The 26,541-nt window shown below is 35.6% G+C and overlaps 1 long non-coding RNA gene across 1 annotated transcript in view; it reads left to right on the top strand.

The window, feature by feature from the left end:
• Positions 1-24,134, top strand: part of LOC112678636 (uncharacterized) — a 90,460-nt gene extending 66,326 nt beyond the window's left edge. Inside the window, exon 3 of the long non-coding RNA XR_007407202.1 lies at positions 23,685-24,134. This is a non-coding gene — a long non-coding RNA (uncharacterized LOC112678636). The remainder of the gene's footprint in view (positions 1-23,684) is intronic.
• The last annotated feature ends 2,407 nt before the right edge of the window (positions 24,135-26,541 follow it).

Genomic DNA, 26,541 nt, shown 5'->3' with positions numbered 1-26,541 from the left:
TTGGAAAATGGCACCTGCCACCTCATTTGTTCCCCACCTCTCCCAGAGCTGAGCCCAGTGAGTTTTAAAATTCTAGGTTTAAAGTCCCACTGGTTGTAAAAAGTCACAAAATTTTCAAAGCCAGTGTAAAAAGGATTCATTTTCCCACCTGGGCTCCCTGGTGTGATAGTATGATTTTCTCCCCTTTCTGTGTTGCTGGTGTCCTTCCCTCCCACTGACAGTCCTGTGGTCTGTTTAGTTCCCCCCGGGTCTCTGCCCTTCCTACCCTCTTCAATGTGGACTCATCTCTACATTTAGTTGTGAAGTTTGTTCTGCCGGTTTTGGGGTCATTTTCTGGGTCATTTACACTGATGTGAGTGTTATCTAGCTGCATCTGTGGGACAAAGCAAACTTAGGGTACTCCTGCTCCACCATCTTCAACCTTGCTTGTGTTTTAGATCCCAAAAGTTTTGAGTAACTTTCTGTTTCCCAGAAAATTTCTTATTATCTAAAGTTTCATTATCCTTTTTTTTGAACTATTTCACCTTGACCCTAGTATATCAGCTTAAAGACTATTCCATGCAGAAGCTTCTCTTGACTTCACCAGGCTGATTAAATCTCCCATTATTTTGCACTCATTCAACATAATACACATCTCTGGGAATCCTCAACCTTCTTATATCAGAATTGTTTGCATGTTTATTTCCAGTAGAATTTAAGCCTCTGTGGGCAGACCCATCTTCTCCAGCGCCCCTCTCTTCTTTTCAATCCATAGACCAGCACAGTGCCTGATACAGTTAGTTTTGTCCAATGATGAAGAAACCAGAGAGATGACTGCTAATGAAAGACTGGAGGCAATTTTGGAACACAATAGACATTCAATTTTATATAGAATATTTCAGGCACGTACTAAGTGATTGTTAAAAGTGACTTGTGTCTTCTACCTGATGACCTCAATCTAAAAATGTCTGAGATCTTCTGGTAGCCCCAAACATCTATCTAAATATGACTCAATATAGAAGTCAAAATACGATGTAGTGCTTTGCACTAAAGTATTCGATAAATGGCTTTGACCCATGGTGTGAATACATAGCAAGAGTAAATTAATGAATGAATTCATTTCCTCATAGTAAAAAACAAATGGCTTTTATATTCCTTTTCAGTTCTGATTTTAAATTGTGGCTCCCAGAGTCACATAACTACTAAAAGTAGTTTTAAATATACAATCCTGTTAATTTGGGATGCTTTATTATTTTTTTAACAGATGATTTTTATAAATATCCTTGATTTGTTGATGAGAAAAATAACATTTTCTGTGTGATGGTCTTTTCATGAATTTCTATAGAAGCTTCTACCTGAAATCTCTATCTTAATCTCTTTTTCTTTTTCTCTCTGGGGAGCCATTCTTCTAAAAGACCTACTTCTACTCGAGAAACAATTACATTTAACAAAGGACAAGGACTAATGCCATTACCATGTATATCCTTGTGCATCGACAACTAGAAAATCATAGTAGATTTATAAACAGTATTGCTGTTTTGCACTGTAGGAAACTTGCAATTTAGTCAAGATCCACATTTAATTCCTCTCCTTATATTCAGATCTCAGTTGTATTTTCTCCTTGGCATCTTTAAAAGCTATTTTATACAAAAGGATTCTATTAATAATGAATCAGTCTCCCTTTATACCTCACTATAACCCCAAGATTGCTTTAGATAGGTAAAGAGATAGGTAGCACCATAGATAAATAGAAGAAATAATAGCATTGTATCATATGATTTGTTACTGCATTGAAGATTATATCTTAAAACTTATGACAAGGAAGCTTTGAATGAGTTTCCAAGGTCATAACCTTATGGTGCTGAAAAATATATACATAAGATTCAGCGTTCTTACTTTATTTTTGTAATAAAATATTCTTTTTTGTGAAAATAAAATAACATATCTCCTATATTTTTAAAAAGTCTGCTCTGATGATTGTATATGTATGTTGTGGAGCATGCTTCCATCAATAATATATATTACTTTTTCACAATGGATTTTATATTCAAACATCTTGATAAATGATTAAATTGAACATACGCATTTTTCTTTTTTAAGAGGTTTGAGAACAACACAATGAAATTTTATAAAAATACTATTATTTAGTGACGTACAACAGCCTATTTTTATAAATATATACGTATATAGCTCATGTAAAATTATCTATACTAGTTCCACAGAGTACTGGAGAGGTACCATGGTGAAAAGTACAAAAATACTATAATAACAAGTCCAAATTTAATTTATTCACTTAAAATTTTAAATAAATGTACCTTCTTATGATAGGTATCAATTCTGGAGATAACTATATGAGGAATTATAGAATTTTTTTCTGGAAATTTCTTGATATTTTAAAATGTGTTCTATCCTCAAAATCAAGACTCTATTCTGTTTCAAAACAGAGGTTTAAAATCATTATCTCCTACAATCTAGTAAAATATGGGGTAAAGGAACTGTGTCCAGGTCTTGGTATTTGCTTACCATGAAATTTGTGGGAACCCTGAATGATTCTTTCCAAGAATATTCGAAGGGGTGTTTCAGAATCAATCACTCCAAGTTTATCTTTTTCCCCCCAAAAAACTAAGGGTTATTTAAGGGCTAAATGGCTGCTATTCTTTGACGTTCAAATTTTAGGACAAAAAACGTATTTAACATTTTGTGTTCTCCCCCTTTCCTCCCTTAGTGATGAAATTAAAATCATAGGGAGTTGGGGGAAATGTTGAATTCCTGAGATGGCTAACAGGTGGAAAAGTCATCCTAACAAAAAGTAAATATGCGCTTTTTATACTTATGGCTAACACCCTAGAAGAGTTGGCACTCTGTCCTACGGCAGAATAAATTAACACTGATGGAAACTTCACCCTTTGAACATCTCATTCTAAGTCAGTCTTGATTACCAGTTAGTCAGAAACTTATAAAAATAAGCCCCAAAGTGGCAACCAATAAGTTGCTTATAAGAAGTTGTATGGAGGTAGCAGAAACCTGTTTGCACTGAATGTCTCAGGCGGGTAATGTGTGGGAGAGTTACTGATTAATCCCTGGATGGTCCCTGGGAAGTTTCCTGATTAACCAAATTTGTTGGTGCAGGGCGCATACTTCAGCTTTTTAACTGTGACAGCAGCTGGCAGCGTGCTACAAAGAACGGACGCAGTAATCACCAGCTCGCTCTGTGAAGGCCAAAAGGAAAACCTCTTTAGATGAAGCCCCGAAGGGTTTCATGCCTCAGAACTGCTAAGATTCTGCAGTTGGAATGATTTTAGGGAAATTTACCAGGAAAACTTCATTATGAATCTCTCACACACACGACATCCCCCGAGAAGCTTATCACTGTTTGTCAACTGCAACAGAAGGCATAATGCTTTTTTATTAATAGGGTTCTCTTTTTTTCCAAAGGGATTGTTGTAAAATACCATGATTAATTGAAGATTTCTTTTTACTTCTGATTTGCCTGATTGACACAAGTAACCCTTATTAATTTCCCCAGATGCCTAAAGCAGCAGTGGCAAAGGAACACAAGACGATGCATTATTTATTCTGATATTCGGTGGTCATTTTCATCCTCATCACAAGTATTAATTTAATGAGGTCACATTATCATGCTGCCCACCAACTCTCACATGCAGAGTGTTGTTGATAAAACTGATTAAACTCTCTAGATTAAGCACACTTACACAAATTCATGTTCAGATACTTAAAACTCTTACCATGCATCATACCATGAATAATGTGTCTCCTATTACCAGTTGCATTAAAAAGTGGTAAAACAAAATGACTTATGTCAAAAAGTTAGAAACTCTCAGCAAATGCATCCTATCTCTAACTGCTTGCTGCGTACAACAACTTGACAGTGGCAGCTTTAAATTTTAATGGACTTGATAAATTTTTGCTTCACTCATTTGTTTAGAGAGCATAATGTTTTTATTGATATTTTTTATAGATTTTAGCCTTGCAAGACTCAGATACAAAAAAACCGCGTGTCACTCTGGCAATTATATTTTGTTAAATGCTGTAGGTCCTACTAAAATATGTTATTAGTCTTTAATAAGGTATGAATTATATTTCCATCCATGGAATAAATTATAGATCTCTTCCATTACCTTCATGGGCCCTCATGTTTAGCTAATTAAGTATACATACATTAGAAATATAGTACTTTAAAAAAAACAAACTAAATATTTCATTAAAGATAGACTATGGTTAATTTCTGATGACTAAAATTCATGTGGGTAATACTGTTTATTTTCCTCAAGTAGAAGCTCCAAAAGACGTGTTTCAAAATTTTCGGAGTTATTAGCCATAAATCAGATAGTCTAGGGTTGTGCCGATTATCAGGAAAGTTTAAATCTTTTTTTGAGGAACTTAGAAATATGGCTTCCAATATTTTTTAATTGTATCTATCCTCCATTCAACTCCCAGAATCAGTCTAAAAATACAGATCTAATCATATCACTTTGCTCTTATAAAACATTATTTGAACATTTTTTTGCCAGTGAAGAAAAAGTAATTCTCCCAAGGTATGACTTTTTTTTCTTAATCCCATGAGACTGTCTATACATTTGCCATTTACTCTTGTAACAAAAAGCTGTTGTTTACTTTTTCTCAATCAACCTAAACAGACCAGTTCATACATTAACCTCCTCCGTGACTCCTTATGGGCTCTCTCACGACCTGGTTTGTCTTTATGACACCAGTGCTCAAAAGAACCTTGAAATAGATTTTATATGATATCACTGCATTGTGTTTCTTTGTGGTGAGCTAGCACTGACTCTGAATTTCTCCAGAGAGAGTAGAACTGTGCATCTACAGCATCCAGGACTGTGCCTGGGAAGGGTGAATATATGGATAACTGAATAAATAAATGAATTATTTCAGGCCATTGAACATCTGAAAACAAGGCATAAGACTTTTATTGAAATTTATCACAAGATCACACACAATTCATAGAATGAAGAGACTTAGCACTAATATGGAATCTAATAGGAGGCTGGCTGCTTCTTCATCCTCTGGAATGCTACAGTCTCCCCATTACAGGATAAATGGTTCCAAGCTTCCTGGTAGAGTCCAGATAAAAGAAAATCTAGGCTATCAATCAGTAAGAAAAGATAATCAGAAGGGATAGTGGGGCTGGTGATCTGGAACTATGAGCCATACTGGAGAATCCAGAGACCCAAGAACTCCAAGGCAGAAGAAGAGTGTGTGTCTCCTTTGTTCTCCCAGTAGTGTGCCTAAGCTCTCTTTCCAGGACCTAGTTGAAATGGAACAGGATCATCGGCTATACAAGGCAGCTGTCTCACCAGGCTACATGCACTGTAAAGACTAGAACTAGGTTTCTTTCCTGTCACTATTTCTCTCCCTCCAAGCTGATTTTGTTTTTAATGTATAGAAGAGCACCTGTATTTGTTGAAAAAACCATGTTGAATGTTTGCTAAGAGCCAGGCCCTGTTGAGACTCTTTTACGTCATCCTCAGGAGCGCCATTTGAGGTGGGTACTGTTCTTTTCCTCACCTTTTGTATGAAAACACGGAACATACATACATTGTCTATGTAAGCTAAATCAGGTGATCTTTTTATTTCATATGTCTATATTTGACTATTTTGTAAAGCTCCGAGTCATGCTACCCCTTATACCAATAGGTTCTTAGCTTCCAACCAATGTGCCCCAGTTATCTGTGGTCATCTTTAAGGAAAAGTTCCCATTACTCACCCATCAGTATGTATGCTGTGGTCCTCATACAGTTTGTGCTTCCCTTCCCTCCCTGCTTGTTACTTGTTCATGTGCACCGTTGCTGCCACTGCCCATTGTGAGGAGTGTCATCTCTGGATGCTTTCAAAACTTTGAATTCCCAGACCGACAAAAAGGGGCCAGGTTCAGAGTGGAATGAAGGGAGAGGCTTACAGGGGGATTGGTGCCGTTCTTTCCTTTCACTGGCTAGCTGTAATCATGGACCCTTTAGGGGCTGAAACTGAAAAATGGATGGCAAGTAAGCAGACATAGATTTACACAATATTCATTCATTTAGTAGACATATTCTAAGTATCTACTCTGTTCCAGGCATTATTCTAAGCACTTGGGACATACTCCTAGACAAAATTGACAGCAATTTATACTATTATGCATTTACACCTATACTAGTGTCTTGACTTAGGGTTCATGGGATTCTGGTAGCTGGCCTCTATTGATGGTCCAGACTCAGTTCCTGGCTCTCCGACACACAGAGCCAGTATGTCTTATCAATTTCTTATCGATTTCTCTGTGCCTTTGCATCAGCAGCAGGCTCCAATTTTCTTTGTCTTACTTGTCTAATTCCTTCACTTGAGAAATTTAGTGTCACCCTTTTTAGATGATTTACCTCAGTTTCTACTTCTAGGATTCCCATAATTTTTACCCTGTTAACTCAAGAAGCGTGAAAGAAAGAAATTTCTAGAGGTGGGGTGACTATTTCTGCATGGATTTAGAATAGAGAGGTCATGGTGACCCCAATGGGGGCTTTTTGTAAAGTCATCGTGAAAAAATAATCAAGTTTTCTCTAAATTTAAAAAGAAATATACTTAAAAATAGACAAGTTATCAATTATTTGTCTGTATAATATCTATATCTATACAATGAGTAAATTGCCTACTTTTCTCTAGTTCATCAACTTCATATGAAGTTCTAAATGATTATAATTTGTTTTCATTTACCTCTTTCTACATAGATGTGGGAACAATCCAAAGTCTAAGAAGCTACCTACGTCCTTACCTCACATTTGTTCTGCAGTAATCAGCAACATAAAAATCTATTTAGAAAACTATGATTTGTTAATACATTTAATAATTGTCTATACTTCAAAAATATATATTTATATGTACTTTGACATTTATATATATGCAAATGTTATTGCTTTTTTATATATTACTTAGGTTTAATTTTAGTGTAAATATCACTCAGGAATCAGTTAAGAGGTGCTCGACTGATAGTTTCCATTTGGAAGAATAATAAGGGTAATGAACATATGTTGAATATTTGCTATGTGTTAGGCACTGTTCTAAGTGGATTTACATTTTTTAAATACACATACAACTGTTCTATGAAGTAGGAACTATAACTATTCCTATTACAGAAATATAATGGAGAAACAGAAAGCTTAAATGGCATGTCCAAAGTCACAAAGTAAGCAAATGACTGGCAAGGAGTTGAAGGAGTTACAACCAGGCTCTGCTATTAATGTTACTCCCTAGGAGGATGTGCCTATAAGAATGTGTGTGTGTGTGTGTGTGTGTGTGTGTGTGTGTGTGTGTGTGTTGATTTTGATGAGAATATAACTTTTATTAATTTCAAACCTTTCAAAGTAATATCTCCTTTAATACTAAAATCACCATTTTTGTGAAATGTTTTACTCTGCTCAATGCTAAAAGGGAATCTCATAACTCTAACTATTCAGCATAAGAGCCCACAAAAAATTTGACAACTCATGTACTATAATATATTTATATTTGTTTTTCTATGTCTTGCCTCAAGTGGATTGCATCATTATTGATTTAATATAAGGTTATAGAGGTTGACTGGATTTTATCAACCACATACATAACTCTATCTGAATCTTGGAGAACAAAAGAATATATACATTCCTATTTCTAAAGCAAGTAGTGCATTGAATGGCCTTGAATTAATATTTGAAAAACTCTCTCTTTATCTTTGAAGAAGAGTTGGGATTCCAAGCGTCAGAGAAGCTAGGATTCAGATATGACTGAAAAAGTACTAAGGCCGACACACCAGTGACATATCATTGAATTTCAATGATTTATTATCATACGTTTGTAAGTAAAAGGTTATCTCAACAACAGAGTTGGTCCACGATCTGGGGCATATTGGAAGCTAATAATTTGACACTCTTACAACTGACATTCGTTTTAGGTACACAGCGGAGAGGCTGACCACAGCTTGGGGGAGGTTGAGAAATGTATACCTACTCTCCCTGCAGATCCTACTCACAATACTAAAGGTCTTTAGTCAGCTGACCCATTCTCATCAGAATGTAATTTAGCTACTATCTTTTGTTTCTCAAAACTCCCCATGAGTGCTTCACCTTCCACTTAAGGAGCAAATGAAAATTGCCCTTTTATCTATACGCAAATATGTGTTTACACATGCACATGTCCAAATATGAATATAATATATTATCTATCTATCTATCTATCTATCATCTATCTATCTATCTATATCATCTATCATCACCTTAAAATTTCAAAGATATTTTCTGTAGTTCTTAACTTGGCTGATCTACTGCCTAATCATGCTTGCCTTTTGTGATGCATAAAATCCCATAAATGGCTTCCCATTGCTCTTAAAATGAGATTCATACTCTTCACTGCAGCCTGCATAGCCCTGCATGATCAGACCTCTGCTTGTCCCTCAGGCCTCTACTAATATGATTCTCTTTTTGGTCACCAAACTCCAGACACTTAAGCCTGTTTCCCTTTTTTAGATACTTTGAGCATTTTCTCATCTTCTAGCCCTTAAACATGTCTTTGCATCTTGTGAGAACTCACCATTGTTTGATTTATCAAACCCTTTTCATTGCTTAGGTAGGAATTCAAAGACCACATCTTCTGTGAGACCTTTTTAACCCATCACACAACTAGTTACTATAATGGGATAGTAAAAATAGAATTAATACTGTTTGAAATTGTGTTCACTTCTTCCCTTGTTGATTTATTTTCTAACCGCCTGGGATGGTTAATTTTATGTGTCAACTTGACTAGGCTGTGGGGTGTTCTTGTATTTGGTTGATCATTATTTCTGGGTATGTCTTTGCAAATATCTCTGAATGAGATTAACATTTGTATTAGTAAACTGAGTTAAGCAGTTGGTCCTCCTCCTCAGTGTGGGTGGGCCTCATCCAATTTCTTGAATAGAACAAAAGATGGAATAAGAAAGAATTCGTTCTCCCTGCCTGACTGTCTTTGAGCTGGGACATAGGTTTTCTCCTGCTCTTGAGCTACTGGAACTTATGCCATCAGCATTTCTAGATCTCTACTTTGTTGATTACAAATCTTGGACTTAGCTTCCATAATCACATAAGTCAAATCCTTATAGTATTTCCCTCATTGCCTCTCTCTACTTACATAGATATATGTAGGATATGGGATGTTATATATTGGATATGTGATATATATCACATATATCACATCACGTCCAATATATAGGATATATATTCTTTTCAAAGATGTTCAAAGAATTCCACATTTTTAAGATTAGTTTCCGTTTCCCTAATTACTAGAAGCATTATGATACTATTTTTAAAAACTCATTATCTAACCTGGCTTATTTTATTTATATTTTTTGTGTATGTGAACACGCCAAAGTCAATTAGTAAATTTTGATATAATATTTTAAAACTTTACTAGGATTGATTTTTCCCCCCTGAAGTCTGTATAAATAGCTTGGCAGGAAGTATCATGCTCAAATTTTACATGAAATATTTTACTACTTCTTTCCTTTGAAAATTCTGTAACTTCATTGAATGATTAAATCTACCAAAGAACATATTGCATGTAAAAATGTATTACAGTCTCAATGCCAGTAAAGGAAATCCTGCTTCCCTGTTCGCCTGCTGCAGTGAGTTCAGTGCTGGTATAAACATTTGACTCCCTGATGTCTATTTAACTGTAAATAGGAGCCATATGTTTTATACTGTAACAAAGGAGCTTCTTGTTCCTTGGTCTTTAATTAAAAGATAATTTCAACTGCAAAAAAAAAAAAATGTCCTGTTGGTTCTGTTTCTCTGGACAACTCAGATTCCTATATGACCTTAAGTAGAATCTAAGCTTTGTGAGAGAAATACCTTCTATGCCTTAATCACAACTGGCTCCTTGGCCCCTGGTGGAATGTTGACCACATAGTAGCTGTTCAATAAATAGTTGCTGACTGAATTAATGTTGTTCATGATTGCTGCAACTTTGCAAAATACCGTGGTTTCAAGGGAAGAGAAGTCCTTACCATGTACCTTACAATTCATAATGAGTTGTTCCTCATGGTCAGTTAGTCTTTCAAATCATCCATTCCTTTATCTCTGAAATAGAGAAAATAATGCCATGCTATTTATATTTACTTTAGTTCATTCAATATAAAATTTGAGGTGGTTTTAAAAACTCATGGTACTATGTTATTTTATAAATAAAAATTAAAAAAGAAAGATAAAGCACACAATCTAGGAAGAGGTAAAATGAAGGTAAAACTGGAAGATTCTAAGTTTAATAGCTACTTAGAAAACAATTTTCTATGTAATCTCATTTTTATTTTGACCTTTAAAATAATTCATAAATATAGTGGCTAAATAATAATAGTACCTGTCCCATGATATTCAGAATTTTTTTGGGGGGTGGTGGATGAACAATGTTGAATAAAATAATTTATGAGAATGGACTTTGCAAAACAATAAATACACATTTATTATTATTGGCACTACATATGGGTTTTTTGAATAGCCTTCTCCATATATTTTATTTCCTTATTTTATATTACTTACACAACTATATAATTTTATTTTACTCCAATTCTCCTTTTCATATACAACTGTGATATCTACCTAAGCAGATTATAGGAGGAACAGGAGTTTTCTATAATTGTTTTCTAGGGCAGCCTGGGTGGCTTGGCAGTTTAGTGCCACCTTCCGCTCAGGGCGTGATCCTGGAGACCCGGGATCAAGTCCCACATCAGTCTCCCTGCATGGAGCCTGCTTCTCCCTCTGCCTGTGTCTCTGCCTCTCTCTCTCCCTCTCATGAATAAATAAATAAAATATAAAATAATAATAATATTAATAATAATAATTTTTTTTCTTCATGGGACACTCTTCATGCTTAGCATGTGATAGAATCTGAGAACTGCTATCAACACATTTAGAACTCAAGATAATTAAAAATTACAGAAGGGATTTTGTACATTTTGAAATATCAAAGACAGAGTTTATATCATTGAGAGAATGTTCCATTTTTCAGAGTTGATGTTTCCTTCTTGTTTGATAAAATATATTAATTTATCTCTCCAGTTTCATGAGTTGTTTAGACACCACTCATAATGAGCCCATAACCTTGTCCATAGGAGCACCCTACTACCACAAAGAGATGGTTTTTGCAGTCTTCTGTAGAGTTGGCAACTTGCTTCATGACTCAGAGGAGACTATCAACAATATGGGAACAAAAAATTGAAACACATGTTCATAATGTGTTTTACATATAAAGTGCTGCATACTTTAACTTATCTGGAAATCAAGAAAAAACTATCATGAAGTTTCCCAACATAAATGGCTTTATCATATCCACAAATCATGTAACTAAGAATAAGGGCCAAATAATTAGCTTTCAAATACACTTTTTCTTAGTTTATAACTAAATGAATCTTAAGTTTTTATTGGCAAGGGAAGTAAAATTCAACCCATACTAAAAACAAACAAATTTTTTTTTTTTGAAAATAAGTAAGAAATCTAGTTCTGATGTGTTAAGTGTGACTAGGAAGTTATATTCAGGATGCAAAATCATGTTTTTTTGTTTTGTTATTTATCTATTTTTCCAATCTCTACCATACAAATTAAAATATATCTAATATTGAAATTTCTTACAATATCCCCCAGAAGAAAACATTTTTCTCTATGGATATATTATAGAGCAGTTAATGAAATCTCTACTAAAATGGTTAACAGGGACACCTGGGTGGGTCAGTCAGTTAAGTGTCTGCCTTCAGTTCGGGTCATCATCTCAGAGTCCCTGAGACTCTGTGAGCAGGTCTCACTGCCTGCTCAGTGGGGAGTCTGCTTCTCTCTCTCTGTCTACCCTCCCCTCACTCATACTCTCTCTCCCTCTAATAAATAAAATCTTTAACAACAACAAAAAAATGCTTAACAAAGTACGTCTAGTTAAAAAAAAGTTTTAAAAAAGAGCTTTTTAGCATATTATAACAACATAAATAGAACCTTAAGACACCAACATGAATTATATTTTTGAATAAATGTTAAAAATGAGAAAAATATCCTAGTGTATTTGAAGTAATTATGGGAATACATGTTTAAAACTAACAATATTAAAATCAACTAGTAACCCATCTAAAATTTAGACCTGCATTTAACATAAAAGATTTTTTAATCTTCCAAAACTGTCTCTTCGTTTACTGAATTACTTTTGGATGAAACTGTTAGAAAAAAAAATAAAAAGTCTACTTAAAATGGATGAAAGATCTAAATGTGAGACAAGAATCCATCAAAATCCTAGAGGAGAACACAGGCAACACCCTTTTTGAACTTGGCCGCACCGAATTCTTGCAAGATGCTTCTATGAAAGCAAAGGAAACAAAAGCAAAAAAGAATTATTGGGACTTAATCAAGATAAAAAGCTTCTGCACAACAAAAGAAACAGTCAACAAAACTAAAAGACAACCTACAGAATGGGAGAAGATATTTGCAAATGACGTATCAGATACAGGGCTAGTATCCAAGATCTATAAAGAACTTATCAAACTCAGCAGCAAAGAAACAAACAATCCAATCATGAAATGGGCAAAAGACATGAACAGAAATCTCACAGAGGAAGACATAGACATGGCCAAGAAGCTCATGAGAAAATGCTCTGCATCACTGGCCATCAGGGAAATACAAATCAAAACCACAATGAAATATCACCTCACACCAGTGAGAATGGGGGAAAATTGACAAGGCAGGAAACAACAAATGTTGGAGAGGATGTGAAGAAAGGAGAGCCCTCTTGCACTGTTGGTGGGAATGTGAACTGGTGCAGCCACTCTGGAAAACCATGTGGAGGTTCCTCCAAGAGTTAAAAATAGACCTGCCCTATGACCCAGCAATTGCACTGCTGGGGATTTACCCCAAAGATACAGATGCAGTGAAACGCGGGGACACCTGCACCCCGGTGTTTCTAGCAGCAATGGCCACGATAGCCAAACTGTAGAAGGAGCCTCGGTGTCCATCAAAAGATGAATAGATAAGCTGTGGTCTATGTATACAATGGAATATTACTCAGCCATTAGAAACGATAAATACTCACCATTTCAACATGGATGGACTTGGAGGGTATTATGCTGAGTGAAATAAGTCAATCGGAGAAGGACAAACGTTATATGGTCTCATTCATTTGGGGAATATAAAAAATAGTGAAAGGGATTAAAGGGGAAAGGAGAGAAAATGAGTGGGAAATATCAGAAAGGGAGACAGAACATGAGAGACTCCGAACTCTGTGATAGGGAGTTATGGAGGCAGAAGGGAGTGGAAAGGGAGTGGTGGTGGAAAGGGAGGTGGGCGGGGGGTTGGGGTGACTGGGTGACGGGCACTGAGGGGGGCACTTGACGGGATGAGCACTGGGTGTTATGCTATATGTTGGCAAATTGAACTCCAATAAAAAAATACATACAAAAAAAAAGAGACCAAATTGAACTTTGTATTGGAGACAAAGTTCCAACTACTTTTAAGTGCTTTCATTATGGGTAAAATGACCACCTGGTGCACTTTGAAAGGACACTCCGGAGATTGTTGGTAGGAAAGAAGACCCCTGTGAATCAGACTAATTTAGGCTGAGCTTCCTCTGGAAAAAAAAAAAATCCCACCAATTTTTTCCTTGGAAATAATGAAAATGACTTTGTGGTTGTGTGAAGCTATAATTCTTCCGTGAGAAGTCAGAGTAAACATCTGATGGCAAAATTCATAAGCTAATCACTTTCGGTCTATTTCCTTTGGCTTCACCCTCTGTTTATATAGTGGTGTGAGGGTTTCAGTTACTGCTCTGTCTGTGAAGTTTAGCCCCGTTTATGTAGAGTAGCTTTAGAAAATAACAGAATGAGTATCCAGTGTCAGATGACTAATGTGCAATAGACAACTCTCTATGTAACTACTATAGGACAAAAGCTATAAATATCCATCCTTAGCAGTACCTTCCTTCTGTAAGACAGCAATATCTGACCACTGAGTGACCATGCCACTTAATGTCCAAACTGAAACACTTTTCAGAGTGAAAGTGGTTGGGACAAGAGTCATGAATCAGAAGAATCAGGCCAACTGAAACACCTTACTCAGGCAGCACTTTTGGATCACTTTGCTTTCCTCTTTCTCTCTTTTTTTCCCCATCAGTTTTCAACACTTCTATCTCACACTGTGTTTAATGGCATATCTTCCTACCCGGCTGTCAATATCATGCTATCATTTACATTGGAGGTACAGGATTCAAAGCTAAAAATGTCAATAAATGTATTTTTGCAGATATGTACAGAGAAAAGTTCTTTTATACTCGGCAGTTATACTGAACGTGGAGCACTCTGGTCTTACACAGAGTCATTATCATCCTAAGATTACCACTTGTACCGAAAGGGTCACAAGAAGCTTTATGGCAGTAATGTATAAGATCTGAACTCTCTGATCCTTTTATCTCTAGAGAACATATGTGTTTTTTTTTACTGTAACTACTGAAATTATAGTCCATTAAAAATTAAGCATTTAACATAATCATTAGCAGCCATTTGTAAAGGATATAAGTGTCTAGCTACATTTCAAGACTGAGATATGAATTGTGTAATATACTAACTAAATGCAGAAAGTAGATATATTTAGTTTTGGAACTATAAAAAAATTAATGAAAATGATATTTATTAGGGAGCAGAAGTGACATATCTGACAATTTCACCAGTAATATTTGTTTTTGGATTGGACTCCTCAAGTGTCACACAGTTTTGTTATTTTGTTGGGGTTTTTTTTGTTTCCCACTTTATTGAGATATAATGGACATATAACATTGTGTAAGTTTAAGGTGAGCAACGTGATGATTTGATGCACATATACATGGCAAAATTATTACCACAGTAGGGTTAGTTAACATCTCCATCACCTCACATAATTACATTTGTGTGTGTGTGGTGAGAATATTTAAGATTTACTCACTTAACAACTTTCAAGCATATACTAAAATATTTTTAGTTAGTAGTCAACGTGCTATACGTTAGATCTCTAGAATTTATTCATTTTATTTATTTTTTTATTCATTTTATTATTGAAAGTTTGTACTCTTTGATCAAGAAATCTCCATTTCCTTTAATTAAAGCGATTGTGATATACAATACTACTACTAGTAAAACATTATTTAATATGTAAAAAATCTAGTTGGCTTAAAATCCATATATATGGATATATATGCATACACACACACACACACACACACATATATATATACACACATATATAGGTACACAAACACTTTATTTGGTTTCATGTCTACATATAAATGGAGTAAGAAGTACAGTTCTCAGATGTGGCCTCCTCCCTATTTCTCCTATTATTAACATTTTGCATTAGTGAAGTAAATTCCTTAGAATTGGTAAGTCAATGCTGATATAATAAATACTGATGTAATATCAGTAACCAAAGTCTATTGGTTACACTTGTGCTGCACATTCTATTAATTTGACAAATGTATAGTGACATATATTCACAATTACACTGTCACACAGAATAGTTTCACTGTCCTCCACCTGTTTTTCCAAAGAGTTCATAGTAATATTACCAATAATATTCACAATACTCAATGCAATTGCCTTTCCCTTACTTGATCTTCCAGCAATGTGACAATGAATCCTTGACACATTTTCTTTACTAGGCCTTTAAGATCACATATTCTCTTGTTTTCTTTTTCTATTCACTATTTCTCAGCTTTTGCTGGATTCTCCCCTTCTCCATCGTCTCTTAATAGTGGTTTTTCCTAAGTAAGGCTCTTTCTTTGTTCCTATGTACTTCTTTATCTACACGCATCATCCTGGTGATCTCATCCAGTCTCATGATTTTTAAGAGCATATAGATGTTAATAATTTACTAATTTATGGCTCTAGTCCAGACTTCTTCCTCATAATCCAGACTCATATATTCAACTACTCCTTTGATGTCTCAACTTGGATGTAAAATAGATGTTTTAAATTAAAGTAACTGATGATGTTCATTCTTTAATCTGTTTTCCCAGCATTTTACCAATTCAGTTTGATGGCAAATCCATTCTACCAATTGCTCAGCCCAAGAAGCTTGGAGTCATCCTTGACTCCCCCATTTCCATCATATCCTATACCCAATTCATCAGGAAATCTTACCAGTTCTAACTTTAAAATACATCCAGGATCCAACCAATTTCTACTTCCTTCACTCCTAATACCTTTTTCTGTGACACCAAGATACATGGACTAAGATAAGCTCTTTTAAAAACATTAATCTTCATTTTGTTTTGTCCATTGATATGTCCCAAGCATCCAAAACAGTGCCTTACACTTAATGAACACTTAATACATATTTATTAAATGAATCCCTTATTGTGCTTTAATTTTCCCCATGGCTTTGACACTATTAATATTGGAAAAGCATATGTACATGGCATATGTACAGTCCAAGCATGCCATTAGTAAAGGACAGGAAAGATTATTGTACAATATCATTGTTTTGTTTTGTTTTTAAAGATTTTATTTTATTTATTGATGAGAGACACAGAGAGAGAGAGAGGCAGAGACACAGGCAGAGGGAGAAGCAGGCTCCATGCAGGGAGCCTGATGTGGGACTTGATCCCGGGACTCCAGGATCACACCCCGAGGCAAAGGCAGGCGCAAAACCACTGCACCACCCAGGGATCCCCTGTACAATATCATTGTGATGTATTATCCTGTATATATCACAATAAGGCAAATTAAGGCTGATGTATTATAATGTGAACTATTTTTAAAAAGTATTTATTTATTTATTTATTTATTTATTTATTTATTTATTTATTTTAGAGAAAGAGAGAGAGTGAACATGAGCAGGGGTGAGGGGCAGATGGAGAGGAAGAGAGAGAATCTCAAGCAGACTCCACAGTGAGCTCATAGAGCCTGACCTGGTGCTCGATCCCATAACCCTGAGATCACAACCTGAGCCAAAATCAAGAGTTCATTGCTCAACTGACTGAGCTATGTGGGCACTCCTATAATGTGAACTATTAAAAGCAATGTGGGTATTCAGAGATAAGGGTAGAGGAATAGAAATAAACTGAGTTTCTAGATTTTTTCGAGGTACATAAGAATTACGATCGGTCTCCATTACAAAGTAACACCTCTTATAATACCCTCAATTCCTTACTACTTTCTCTCTCTCTCTTTCTTCTCTCTTTCTCTTTTCCCTATTTATTTCTTTCTATATGTATGTTTTCTACTGTTTCTTTAGGATTTACAAATGTGAAACATCTACTGGTTAATGGTATATTGGCAGTTGTAGTTAAGAAAAGCATATTTTAAATGGAAATGTTTACCATTTTCCTAAGAATAAATGCATAGATTTTGCCTGTATTTTAACTTTTAATTTATTACAACTCATTAGATATTTGACAAAACATGTAGGATTTATTTTTTTTTAAGATTTTATTTTATTTATTCATGAGAGACACAGAGAGAGAGAGGCAGAGACATAGGCAGAAGGAGAAGCAGGCTCCATGCAGGGAGCCCGACGTGGGACTTGATCCCTGGTCTCCAGGGTCATGCCCTGGGCTGGAGGTGGCTCTAAACTGCTGAGCCACCAGGGCTGCCCTGTATTTTCTCTTTTAAAATTCATTTTGGGGCATCTGGATGGCTCAGCTCTAAGAGGCAAGCTCTTGGTTTTGGCTCAGACCATCTTCTCATGTGGTGAGATTGAGCTTTGAGATAGGTTTCAACATCAGTAGGGAGTTTGCTTCAGGAATCTCTCCCTCTGCTCCTCCCCTCACTCATTCACATGTGCTCTCTCTCTCTAAAAAAATAAATCTTTTAAAAGAAAACACATTTTATGTATCAAGAAATAAACCATTTTGGGGGCACCTGGATGGCTTAGCCAGTTAAGAGTCTACCTTTGGCTCAGGTCATGGTCTTGAGGTCCTGAGATTGAGCCCTGCATTGGGCTCCCTGGGCTTCTTGCTCACTGGGAAGTCTGCTTCTTCCTCATAATATGCCCACCCCACTACTTGCATGCTCTCTCTCTCTCTCTCTCTCTCTCTCTCCCTCTCTTAAATAAATGAATAAAATCTTTAAAGAAAAGAAAGGAATCATTTTTTCAGGAGTTAAAAGTTCTTCCCACGTATCAAAATCAGATTCTAGGTACCAGAATGCTTGACTTTCTAGTCATCTAAGAGAGATACAGGAAAAAGGTTTTATCTCAGTTTAAGTATCTGGAGAGACAGTTGTTTTCTTCTTTAAATTAGGCTAGATGGGCATTTCCTTCCCTTCTTGTGTTATATGCAGCCCTTGGAAGTACATATCAGTGACAGATCACTGACACTACACAATATACAGAACATTTTTATAACTACTTACTTGAGAATTTCTAATTAAAGTTATAAAAGTAAAAATTCATATAGGTTTTATTAGATAAAAATGAAATTAATGACATTTTTCATAGCTCCAAATTTTAATTCAATTTCAAAATTAATTATAAATTTGGATTAATACACAATATAGAAAGATATGACTATTAGATGATTTTAGAATTTAAAATATTACAATAAAAGCAAAGAAGAAAAGCAGTATATTTTTCACCGTAAAATTATTTTTCAGACATAAATTTTAATAAATTTATTACTGATTACCACAGGTTATTATTGACCTTAGCATTGAAAAAAAAATTGTCACTAACACTTCAATCTCTATAATATCTGCTATCTTGGAATTGTGTCCTCTCTCCATCCTTCCTTCTCTAAGTAAATGTTTATTTACATTGTGATAAAGAATCTGTGATAAGGAAGCCTACAAAATAATGAGTTAGACAAACTTAATAGACTATGTACATGACAGGCACTCTATTTGATGGAAAGTCTGGTCAATGTGAGTGTACATAAAATAAGCAACTCTTCCAAATTAGAGGATCTGGGAAGGTTTGCAGTATATTTCACAGTAGCCAAGATATGGAAACCACTTTAGGTGTCCATTGATGGATGAATAGATAAGGAAGACATGATAGATATTATTCAGCCATTAAAAAAAGGAAATAATCCTGCATTTGCAACATAGAGTATTATCTACAAACAGCAGCAATGGAACTGAGTCTTGAGACATAAATAGAATTTGACCAGATAAGGAAGGGGTGAGTCTTCCTTGAGCAAAGGAAGTAGCTCTTGCTAAAAGAATCATGGCACATTCCTGGATTTCATCTTGGCAGTTTTGTACCATGGGAAAATAAGGGAGAGAAGAATGAAGAAGAGTTGTCAAAAGATAAATTTGGATGAGTAGGACAGGGCCAGATCATGAGGGTTTTTTTTTAATGTTTTGTGATAATATATATTCTGAAGAAGGAGGTTAAAGTTACAATGAAAACATATTATTTTGTGACTTCTGAAGTTCAGGAATCCAAGGGCAACTTAGGTAGGTATTTTTGGCCCAGTGTCCCTCATGAAGTTGCTGTCAAGCTGTCAGCTAGACCTGCAATCGCCCAAAGTTTTGATAGTTGCTAGAGGATCCACTTCCAAGAAGTCTCAGATCTCAGTTCTTTGCCACATGGCTTCTCTCTACAAAGCTTCTTGTGATATGATAGTTGGCTTCCTTGCAGTAAGTGATTTAGGACAGAAGAAGAACAACCAAGATCAAAATCATAATGTCTTTCTCCTCTAATCTTGGGGGCAGCAAACCATCATTTCTGCCATCTTCCATTGGTCACACAAACCAACCTTGGTATAAATGGGAGGGCATATGAAAAGTTGTGACTATCACAAGCAAGGGATCATGGGAGGACATTTTGGAGTTTGGTTACCAACGTCCTCAGGGACAAAATTAAAGACAGCGCAGGACAGATTTCGCACATTGGGAGTTGTTACAGACTGAATCATGTCTCCTCAGAATTTATAAGCTCTGATCCCTAATGTGACAATATTTGGAAATATGGCCTGTGAGGAGGGGTCATAGGGGTGGGTCTGTAGTCCAATAGGGGTGGTGCTCTTATAAGAAAAGGAAGAAACATGAGAGCACTCCCTCTCTCTGCCAAAGGAGGACACAGTGAGAAGGTGGACATTTGCATCTCACTGAGAGTCCTCACCAGATACTGACTCTGCAATGTGATCTGGGATTTCCATCCCCAGAACTGTGACATACAAGTTTCTCTTGTTTAAGCCACCCAGCCTGTGGTATTTTGCTATGGCAGCTCAAGCAGACAAATAGAGGAGGCAACTACAAAGAGGAATATCGCAGAAGCCAAATTAAGAATACATGTTGAGAAGGAAAATGTATTCAATAACGTCGATTGAAAATTATGTTGTTTTCGGGAAAGTAGGTGAGTTATTTACAGAAAAACTAAGATTTTAGATCACAGTCACATGCTCTGCTTATACAAAGATAAATGTTTTTTTCAAGTGGTAGATCCCAATTTGAAATCTTAACAAAAGTTTGAAATTCTTTTAAATTCCTCTTCCCCAGCTATTTGGCTTTTTAAAATTATTACATGGTGACTCTATGATCTACTAAATTTTAGAATGTTATGTATTCATTTGTGTATATATATTTTTTTTTCTCTGAAATTCTACGGTGTCATTAAATTTGTTAATTCCTGTCTCATTTATTCTGAGAGAAAAAGGTCTAAGCTATATATCAATTTAATGAAACATTCTCTTCAGGCATTAAATTCAAGTGAATATATTAGTTAGATTTTAATTATAAACAACAGGATACCTTTTGAAAATGGGACATTGTTAAGCCTATGTAGCAGTCTAACAACATTTGATGACCTATTTTTAAACTGATTTTAAAAATTAGCCAATTTTATACATTATAAAGTCTTCAAACAGACTAGTTGAATATTTTAAATGCTTTGATTTTCATTACATATTATACTTCTTCAGCTTACTGAAAAGAGGTAAAAAGCTTCAAACCACACCACTCTACTAAACAGCAGGTGTCAGCTCTAACTGCTTTGGAAAAATATTTAATGTATTCAGTTAATCGAATTCTTTAGAAAATGTTACAATCCTGTTCATTTGTCTTATGCAGTCCTTGTGGTAGATTTTCTTTCTTATTTACTGCACCCCATTACATTCTATGATAAAATTATATCTGTGATATTTCTGGTTTCCCAGTAAAATCAATTTTAGCCTTCTTCAGCCTTTCAATCATAATAAACCAAGTGCCTCACTAGTTCCATTTCCCGACTCCTAAAGTCACAGATCTTTATTCTGAGCATTCTGAGACTAGTTTGACAATTTTGGAAATTTTACTTGTCTCAAATTAACACACAATATGTGAACTATCTTAAAGCTCCATAGATGGGTGTACATCAAAATATGAAAATGATTGTGTTTTTCTCATGAGTTTACGAAGCAGATTAAATTGAAGAAACCATTAAAAACTATAAAATTTGGTCTGCAGCAGCCTATACCTGAACGGTAGAGGCAAGTCACCATCTTTTGTATGTTTGCAAGTCCAATTAAATAGGCATATTTGAGGTAATTTATTTAAGGAGTGTTTGCACTTAGTGTCATCTTATGCCAGACTTTTGGATTTTTGAAGAAATCTTGTTGTTCAAAGAGTCATAAAATGTGAATTAGTTCTTCTCTAGAAGGCAGCCAAGCCTTTGAGGACAAAGTTGAACATAGCAACATCTACATGTGTGGTTCTTGGCTTTGGTGCTCAGTTTGTAGAAATGTAGCAGAATTTTTTATTTTACAGTGATGCCTTTATTTTGTAAAAAAATAAATGATGATTTTTAAAAAGATTTTATTTATTTATTCCTGAGAGAGAGAAAGAGAGAGAGAGAGGCATAGACACAGGCAGATGGAGGAGCAGGCCCCATGAAGGGAGCCCAACGTGGGACTCGATCCCCACCAGGGACTCCAGGACCACACCCTGGCCCAAAGGCAGGCGCTAAGCCACTGAGCCACCCAGACATCCCAATGATGATTTTTTATGTTAGAATAGAGTGAGGGAAACTGAGGAAATTAACATGCTATTATAAGGTTATTTCAAATGGACACCTAACATGTAGAGTATCATTCCATCTATTTTAAAAGTTCTCTTCCTATTTCTGGTACACCGAAGGTGTGTGTGGCTGCATGTACTTAACTTATAGGTAAAGCACATTTCTTGTCTTATCAGAATAACGACCTGAAGACAAATTCATGGGGAATCTTAGTGGACTGAAAAGAGGTAAAACTGAATAATTTGGAAACTTTCAAGTAGGTTCAGTGAACTGAATAAGAAGCAGTGTTTCATCAGGAAATGAGCCTCACATGGTGAGGAGTTTAGACCTCCTATCTGCCCCATCCTCTTCCTGTAGAGAGTTAAATATAATAGTCTTTAAGAAAAGGAAGTTAAATCTCAAGGCTCTAGTAATGATTCTGAAGAAAGCACATCCTCCTCTACCCAACTGCCAACTCATTTTAGAATTATCCTTCACAATGATGAGGCTTAAGGGCAGGAAGGCACATTACCTTCCCTAAACACTTCTATTGTCTATTATCCACACTTAAAATTTCACCATTGTTATTTCATTCAGGTAGGTCTTGGAGGCTTTTAAAATTTATGTTCCATATAGAGACTTTCCCTCTGGAATGCTAAAAGGACTAAAAGTTACCTTCTGAGGTAGTTTAAGTGAAGTAAAGTTTTAGATATTAGATACACACTGTTCTATCCATAATGCTCCTGAAAGACAAATTTTGTACTCAATATCAATATGATTAGTATTAGCTTAGCACATCAATTTGAATAAGGTTTAGGAACAGGTTTTGTTCTGTCTCCCCTCCTCCTTACTGAGGTGCATAGTAAACTTAGACAGAATCCAATTTCTGGATGGCGGAGAGTCCAGTAACTTTTATCAGACACTTAGAAAAAAAAAAAAGAGTGAGGGAAGTAGAATTTTCATATAGTACTCTTTTACTACTACTTTAGAATCATTTTAATATGCCACATCGCTCCAATTGCTCTGCCCATTTCAGAGAGTTCTACACAGATTCATTTCCTATGAGAAATATCCATTTAAGATGTGTGACATATTTACTTTAGTCAAGAAAAAGCAAAGCCCCACATATGTAAGTCTAAAGTAAATAGAGTGTGTTGGTGCAAAAACAATCAAACTTTAAAAAAAATGGTGACCTAAAAATAAAGTCGATTTTGCCTCTCGTTTTCTTTTCACTGAGTGTTAAAAAGACCCTTATTATTCAATTCGAAATGAGTTTTCCATTTTATTGATGAATTTTATGTTTGGATGGCAGGACATTTTCAAAGTCAATTCAGTCAAAATTCTGATTGATTTGGATAAATGTGAGTGTGCTATATTTACTGTAGACAAATATGTTTTTTTGAATTATTATAATAAGGAACATTTGGATGCCAAATTTTGGTGCTGAAGCTTGTGGTTTCAAATAAATATTGTATATACTAAATATTATTTTATTTCTAAAGATTAAAAAATTGCCAAATTTTTTGTAATTAATTTACTTATTTCCCCAATAGTACACACCCTACTTATAAATGGGTATTATTAAAATTCTTAAACTTCAGTGAAAAGATTTTTGATGTTTTTGTTATATTTTTCTTGGATATAACATTTTCCATTTTATTCTGGAGGAATGTAATATTTAAATACAGTAATCAATGATTATTTATCACAAAAACTTAATAGTAAAAGGATATGGCACAGCAATTTGAATTTTTTAAAAATTTTTATTTATTTATTTGACAGAGAGAATATAAGCAGGGGAGCAGCAGCAGAGAGAGGGAGAAGCAGGCTCCCCACTGAGCAGGGAGCCTGACTCAGGGTTGGACACCAGGACCCTGGGATCATGACCTGAGCCGAAGGCGGAAGCTTAACCAACTGCACCCAAGCACCCCTTGAGTATTTTCATATATATATATATATATATATATATATATATATATATATATATATATTTTTTTTTTTTTTTTTGTATCTCTCATTTTGCACCCATTCCTATTTCCAATATGCTAGATTATCACCTCTTTGATGAACTATTTAAAGGTTTAATTGGCCTCTCTCTTCTTTTAGTTTTTGTACTTCTTTGGCAACTTCTCTATGCTTCTCAGGAATGAGTCTTCATTGTTTTCTTGAAATCTATAAAATATAACCCATGCTCTTTAATCTGTCAATAAAATTTCCATCAATTTGTTTCCATTTACTTTCTAAGTTAAAGTATTATATCTCATACATATGCTGTTTCAATTGAGTGTGTGTGTGTGTGTGTGTGTATGAGTGTGCATGTGTGAGTATATGTGTATGTGTTAGTATTCCTGGAGAATATTTTTCCATTTTCCAGCTCCACACAAGTTTTTACATTATCCCAAATGTCTACAAATATCTTCCCCTTTCTCTTTACCTAATTAAATTCTTCCCATCCCTTATGTTAGAGTAACTCTTGTGATGTGCTATTGCACATAAACACAGAATCTCGGTGGCTTTAATACAACTAAGACTTTCCTCTCCTTCAGGTAAGGCTCAGGTAGTTTGGGTAGCTCCCCTCTGTCCTGTAGCTATACCACCTGGAGGAGCAGATTACTTCCAGGCTATGAGGCAGAAAAGGAGAATGATGGAAGATCCTGACTGACACCTAATTGCCCTCACCTAGAAAATACACAAGTCACCTCCTCCCTTATCCCTCCAGCATGGTTCCATGGTTCCAATCTAAGTAAACAGGAAGCTAGGAGAAGCAGAGAAACACATGGAATATTTGAGACACTATCCTCATCAGTTCTATCAACACAGACACAATCTACTTCTAATATAAAAGCTTAACCCACCACCTAAACTTAAGGCAATCTTTTTCTCCTCTATACCAAATTCCTATTAAATTCCCCGGCCAGATCATAATGAATACTTTTTATTTTCAAAGATTTTATTTATTTATTCATGAGAGACACATACACACATACAGAGGCAGAGACATAGGCAGAGGGAGAAGCAGGCCCATGCAGGGAGCCTGACATGGGACTTGATCCCAGGTCTCCAGGATCACGCCCTGGGCTGAAGGCAGTGCTAAACCACTGAGCCACCCGGGCTGCCCTCATAATGAATACTCTTGAAGCATATTTTCTACTATCTTTTTTTTTTTAAGATTTATTTATTTATTTGAGTGGGGGTGGGGTTGCAGAGGGACAGAAAGAATCCTGAAGCAGACTTCCCACTGAGCATCCCAGGACCCTGAGATCATGGCCTAAGCTGAAATCAAGAGTCATCCACCTAGCTGAGGGAGCCACCCAGATGTCCCTCTGCCATCTTTTTACTTCAATTTTTTTTTTCAAAATTTATTTTCTTTCCTAAATGTATCATAAGTTCTTTGAAGGTAGAATTTATGTTTATAGCAACAATGTCCTGAGAGTGCTTAACAAGATGCCCTCCCTACCTGTAGTGGAAACTTAATAGGTAGTTTTTGCTAATTTCTCATTACAAACGGGGTCAGTGAATGTAGAATCATCTAATGAAACAGGACTTCTGTTGGACGGCAGGCTTCTCATGTATGACAGACATTATTAAGACCAATTATTGGGATCCCTGGGTGGCACAGCGGTTTGGCGCCTGCCTTTGGCCCAGGGCGTGATCCTGGAGACCCGGGATCGAATCCCACGTCGGGCTCCCGGTGCATGGAGCCTGCTTCTCCCTCTGCCTGTGTCTCTACCTCTCTCTCTCTCTCTCTGTGTGTGACTATCATAAATAATAAATAAATAAAAAAATTTAAAAAGACCAATTATCATTTTGCTCATGATGTTTCTTCTAAAAAAACCTTGGTCAAAGGACAAATTCATCTGAAAAAGGTCTTTAAAAAAGAGTAGATCACACAATATTTGATTGCACTTCAGTATTGCTCCATAGTCTCCACATAGCTTTGTATCCTCTATAGTTGCTATTAATGCTGTGACTGATGACAATAGCAACAGTTTTTTAATAGCGAAGTATGATTTTGAAAAAATTAATTACTTCGATCCTCAAAACAAACCTAAAGAAATGGAAGGTGTTATAATAAAGCACATTGCTTAAATGCGGAAACTGAGGCTCAAGGTAATTATGGAGCTTATAATTACACAATGTCAGCATTGATAAAGACCTCAAAGATGTTCTAGTCCAGTGGCTTCATTTACAGTTGAGGAAATCTCAGCCCAGGTGGGTTAAGTGACTTGTGCAAAGTGCTGCACAGAATGAGTGGATACAGCAAAATGAGAGCTCATCGAGTCCAGTGATATTTAGACTGCACTATTCCAGCTTTTATTTAATTAAGTGCAACCTCAAATATGCATTGTTTAAAAAAGCTATCTAAAACACCATCTACCTGAAATGGAGTAAATGTCAAAAGGACTTTGTAAATCATAAGTTTTTAATATCTTTTACTTCTTCCTCATTAAAAGAGAGAAATCTTTGGGGAAGAAAAAGAGAGAGCTCTCTCTTAGGTGAAAGTGTTCAGTATAAATCCTGAACCTTAACTATATTTGATTTTAAATTGGGTGTGCAGCAAGTATGTGAAGTTAACTACAGGCTTAAATTCTACTCAACATGTGACATATCTAGGAAATGCAGCAAAAAGAAAGAGAAC

This window comes from Canis lupus, chromosome 29 (assembly GCF_003254725.2).
Source record: "Canis lupus dingo isolate Sandy chromosome 29, ASM325472v2, whole genome shotgun sequence".
Classification (NCBI taxonomy): domain Eukaryota; kingdom Metazoa; phylum Chordata; class Mammalia; order Carnivora; family Canidae; genus Canis; species Canis lupus.
Note: the sequence above shows the minus strand (reverse complement) of the source record. Positions and strands in the feature narration are given on the sequence as shown.